The sequence below is a fragment of the Prionailurus viverrinus genome, chromosome C2 (genome assembly GCF_022837055.1).
Source record: "Prionailurus viverrinus isolate Anna chromosome C2, UM_Priviv_1.0, whole genome shotgun sequence".
In the NCBI taxonomy this organism is placed as follows: Eukaryota; Metazoa; Chordata; class Mammalia; order Carnivora; family Felidae; genus Prionailurus; species Prionailurus viverrinus.
Genome location: NC_062569.1, coordinates 87,461,643 through 87,467,642, shown reverse-complemented (window position 1 = coordinate 87,467,642; position 6,000 = coordinate 87,461,643).

The window sequence follows — 6,000 nt, the reverse complement described above, 5'->3', positions numbered from 1 at the left end:
CCTTTGGGAGGAGTTAACTTCCCGGGTCTCAGGTTCTTCCTGGGGCACACCATCCCCTTATAAGGTGTCTGGAGCAGCACACAATCCCTTCCTTTTTTCCTTCTAAATTAGATCCTCGCTTATTTCCTTCCTGAGTAGAATAGAATCAGAGAGTCCAGTCTCTGAAGTCAAGTAGTCCTACGTTCAAATCCTTACTCTGCCTCATTCTTTCTATCTGATCTTGGGCAAATTACTTAATCTCTTTAAGTTTCAGTTTCCTTCATCTGTACAATAGGCATAATGATAGTATCTACCTCATAGAATTGTTGAAATTATTAAATGAAATGCTAAGCACACAGCAACACACCCTAGCCCATAGTTAGTTTTCAATAAATGTTAACTCTTGGAAATATTATAATCTCATACACTTAGGCAGTCATATTTCAGTTTTGATTACTTGAAACTCTAGAATCATCCCCAAACAAGATGTAGTTTAGAGGTGATTAATGAAACTGGATATCTTGAAAAAGTTGGCACACCTTTTACCAAGGGTAACACCAGAATAAGTTAGGCTCCTGAGTGTGACCCAGCAGTATCTTAATCCAAAACTCAGACAATTGATGCCTGTAACTGGGACTTTTTTTTACATATAATGATAAATTAATCTTTAAAATTAATTAATCAATTTTTTTTTGAGAGAGAGAGAGAAAGAGAGGCAGAGAAAGAGAGTCTCAAGCCCGACGTGGGGCTTGATTCAATGACCCTGAGCTGAAATCAAGAGTCAGATGCTTAACCAACTGAGCCATCCAGGCACCGCTGTTTTATTTATGTAAGTAAGCTCTATGCCCATTGCAGGGCTCCAACCCATAACCCCAGGATCAAGAGTCAAATGCTCTACCAACTAAGCCAGCCAGCCACTCCAGTAAGTTAACTTTTTTAGAGTGAGGGTGGAGGAAGTGAATAGCTTCTGAATGTAACATCTTTGTACCCCAAAGCGTGTGCTATTAGCAGTGGTGTCCTTGGCTAATGTCCTTGACTAATGTCCAAGTTATAATAAAGACCGACACATACAGAAGATCACATGATGTCTTTCTTCCTTGATGCCGCTCCTGTGCCCCTCCTAGAGCCCCATTACCACAGGAAAACTTTCTAGACGTTTACAAGAACCTGGGGAAGCACAAATGGGAAGCTGTTTTGAAAAGCAGAGAAAATTCTGGAAAAAGTGACTTGAGAGTGAGAATGGATGGTGGTATCATCCCAGGCAATGTCTCTCTTCAACAGCATTTTCAGAAATGCTCTGACTTTTAATTTGTTTTCAAATTCCTTGTCATTGAAATGAATGAAAAATATTTTGGACACAATAGTCACATAATAGTACCTGTGAATATGTTTCCTTTCCTCTTCACTACTGTTTTAAAATAGCTAAAATGAGGGAAGGTAGAGACAGAGTAGACGATAGTCTCCAAATTTAAAGTAAGACTGTCATTTACTAAGATCTGTATACAGGAAGGAGAAATAGAGAAGCACACATACAGGTAAGGTTCAACTCTCTTATCACCTTAACACTATAAGCTTTAAACAAATGTGCCTTTATTCAGAACAAATATGTGGAACCACTATAATAACTTGAGGAAGCCATGAAGATTTTTTTCCTCCCTGTTAACTATTTTCCTATGTGGTTCAGGGATCTCTTGAGATACAGGGGAGCATGTAGGCAGGGGTCCCTTGTGATATGGGAACTATCCAAAGGATCATTGTGCGATCCACAGAAACCAACATGCTTGGGTTAACAGATTTCACGGACTAATTAAAACAAATTTCTTTAAATGTTTATTTTTGAGAGCGAGAGAGACAGAGCATGAGCAGGGGAGGGGCAGAGAGAGGGTGACACAGAATCCAAAGCAAGCTCCATGCTGTGAGCTGTTAGCACAGAGCCTGACCCGGGGCTCCAACTCACGAACTGTGAGATCATGACCTGAGCCGAAGTCAGATGTTTAACTGAGCCACCAAGATGCCCTCATGGACTAATTTTTTTTTTTTAATTGAGATATAATTTACATGGGATAAAATGCATACATTTTTAAGTGTCTTGTTCGATGAGTTTTTAAGAGATGGAACATCTCCATGATTTTCAGTAACTGGTATGCTTCCTAGTCTAGCTAACAGTACCACTTAGGGGCCTGGCAAGAGATAGATGGCTCAGTTAAAACAAGATAATTTGAGAAGAGGGATTATTTATAAAGGCGTGGGCATGGTGTGGGGAAAGCACAAGATGGTTCCCTGTAGCAATGCCAGAGAGCTGTTACCACTCCTAGATCAGAAGGGTGGAGAGGAGGAAGCAGTTACCAGACCCACGAAAGACAGGCTGTGTGGTTGGTACTTCCTTCCAGGAGCTATGACTCAGTTGAGAGGCACTGCCGGCCAGACTGGGGTGATCCTGCAGAGGGGTGAGGGTGAGAAGTGCTCCAATCATACTCTCCCCTCTCTCTGGTTTCCTGCTAAATATAATTCAACTAGAAGTCAGAGGGTAAGCAAGGCTCCTTACTGGTTATCTTCTTGGGGCATTCCTAGGACAAGAGTGAAAAGTGGCATCTGGAGGGGCGATCAGACACTATGTGTTATACTGATAAATGAGTTTAAGGAAGAAGTAGCAAGACCTCTTATGGGAAGGTGTGGGAGGGGCAGGGGTGGTGAATGGGGAGGAAAGTCCATTTCAAACTCAGCAGTTTCTCAGGCCCTATGACCTATATCAGTTAACTATTGATGCATAACAATGTAACCACGGTGTCTTGAAACAACAGCACATATATTACATAGTGGGAACTCTGGGCATCGCTTAGCTACATTTTCTGCTTAAGGTCTTAGAAGGCTGCTGTTGGAAGTGTTGGCCAGGGCTGCGTTCTCATTTGGAGGCTACACTGGAGGCAGGATCTACTTCCCTGATGGTGTGGTTGTGGACAGGTGTAGCAGAGAGAACTTTGATTTTTGCTGGCTGTCATTTGGAGGCTATCCTCAGCTCCTAGAGGCCACTCACACTTCCTTGCTACATAAGTTTCCCCAGTAGGGTTCCAAATACTCTTCGCGAGAACAACCAACCAGGAAAGCCAAAAATGTGCGGCGGATCTCGAGAGTGCAATTGGGCAAGAAGGGGGAGGTGCCAAGGGGTCAGAGAGGTGGCACATCTCAGAAAAACATCAGCAAACATTCATCTTGAGAAGGCAAGCTTCCCTGTGTGCAGAACTTCTGTGTGCAGATCTGGGAACAAACAGGGCCAGGCATAGGCATTGCATGGGGAGGCCGGGGAGGCAGGTGGAGAGGCAAGATGCAAAAATGTGAACTAGTGATGGCGAATTTGAGTGGGAATCTTTAGAAAGCAGAGGCAGTCTCCCTCAGTAGCAGCCACTGTGATTGAAAGAAAGGGAGTGGTTAGAGGTGAGAGACCACCAGAAACAGAATGGGATCCTAAATTGATATGGGAAAGGAAGAAGAATAGGCAGGATACTTGCTCTATCATAAAATTTCAGTTAACTAAAACCGTGTGCTATCAACACATCAATGGATAGCGTGGCAATGAAACACAATAGGAAATCCGGACATAGACCCTAAAGCGTTCAGCATATGATAAGTTGGCATCTCAGATTAATGGCAATAATGGGCTTTTTAAAAAAAATGGTGATGGTCAGGGGGGCAGGGGAGAGGCAGCTGGCTGGCTCAGTTGGAAGAGCATGCAACTCTTGATCTCAGGTTTGTAAGTTCTAGTTCTAAACACTTAAACAGGGGCGCCTGGGTGGCTCAGTCGTTTGAGTGTCCAACTCTTGATTTTGGCTCAGGTCATGATCTCAGGGTTTGTGGGTTTGAGCCCCTCATTGGGTTCTGTGTTGACAGTGTAGAGCCTGCTTGGGATCCTCTCTCTCCCTCTCTCTCTGTCTCTCCCCTGCTCTCTCAAAATAAATAAATAATCTTAATAAATAAATACATAAACTTCAAAAATGGTGATGGGAAACCTGGATAAACAATGGGGAAAAAAAGTTGGACCATACTTACTCCCTTACACCAGGTTAAATATCAAATGAGTCAAACATTGAAATGTAAAACATACACGCATATTTAGGAGGGGGGGAGGAACGTTAACACCTTTATACCTGTGGAGAAAATCCTTTTAACAAAAACTTCGAAATCTGTGGGGTTTTTTAATGATTGAAAAATTAATAAAGATAAAAAATTTAAGCATGGCCAAAAAAAAAAAAAAAAAAGCCAATTTGTTTAGGATAAATTGGTGTCAAAATATAAGATCAACATTAAATACCTAAGACCCCAAATCTGAGTTTATTACTTATGAAAGGGGCAGCTATGCAGGTAGGTGGTCAGTGATCAGCATTTCACAAAGCAAACTGCCAATCTCATATGGGGAAGTGTGATAGTATTGACTGTGTTGGAAAGTGTTTATTGGCATTAGACCACCAATGATCAGCTGACTTTCAAAGCATGAGGCTGTCACTGATTGGTCGGTTCTCAGAGGTGTGTTCAATGAACCAAGTTGTCATTGATTGATTAGACAGGCTTATAACCTGTTCTGGTAAGGTTCTTTGTTACCATGGCTATAGAACAATCAATCTTTTGAGTGCGGGGACTTTTTTATTCCCGTTGGGAATTTTTTTTGTAATTTATTGCAAAGAAAGGGTCAGTCTTCCCAATACATAAAAAGCCCCTAGAAATGGAGAAGAAAGTCCAACAACTCAATAGAAAAATAAGAACGCAAACAAAAATAAATACTGTTCTTAGAACATTAATAAAAAAAAAAAAACACCTCAACCTTATTCAAAAAAGTATTTTCTATAGTAATTGCTCTTAAGACCCTGGAGAAAAACACAAACTACATTCCATAAAATTAAGGTGAAATGTCAAAATAACTCTTTGACATTTTGAAGACAATTTAATGCAAAAGCCACCAAACTTAGAATAAATGTTTCAGAAAAATACAAGATAGATACATCAAAGATTTTTTTTAAGCCAAAGAAAAGAGGTATAGTTTGGTTCAGTTCTCATTTTTTTGGTTTCTTTTACTATTATGCAACATTAAAATTGCTACTTTTCTCCCTCCCTCCAAAGACTTGGGTAATTAGGCCTCTTATCTATTTTTTGTTTTGTGACCTGCTCTTATCAGCACACCTCCAAAATTCTCTGCTTTAAAAAATAAACCAATTAAATTAATGTTATTTTAGTTTATACAAATAAAGGCTTTAAATAAAAGTTTGCTAAGCATTTGCCAGTAGAAGGAATCAAGTAGATTTTTTTTGTTTACAAGATGCTTTTTTTTTCTAAATAGTAAATCATTCTTGAAATCCTGAGAGTTTTGAACACTGTTTTCAATTCAATAAATTTAAAATACAGTTGTATAAACTACAGCACTTCTAGTTCTTTGGAAGTGGAAAAATTCTGTCACACGTTAGAACCAAAATTGATCTAGTATTGTCTTAGTGTCTCTTGCTAAAATTATATAATTCCTCTGTCATCTTACTTTTTTTGCAATCTAGGTTTACCCCGGAGAGTTACTTCATCATGATCTACTTCAGTTCCTCAAATGCCCTCCTTATAAATTTTATCCAGGTGTTCTAACTCTATTATCTCTGAGATGTACCCAGAAATACACTCCTAGGAGCTCTGGGAATTAAGTGATGATGCCTGAGGCCTCAATTTTCTATATAAGAAATGTCAGAGAGGGGTTCTTGGCGTCCGGATAGGTGAGGAACTGGAAAGCTTGTAGGGAGTCAGGACAATGGTGGCTTTAGGTGAGGTTAGTCTGTGTGGAGTGGCACACACAAAATTTTGAATTATCAACTCTGATCAACATGGGGACATTCAGATATCATCAGGGTGATAGAAACTGAATAATTGGGAGGGCTTTCCTCAGGTACTTGGGAAGGTTGTCCATAGTTGTCTTCCATAGATCCTTAACGAAGTTTCACTTCTGCACATTTGCATGTAAGCATCATTTTCCCACACAGTTTACTCCATCTTGTC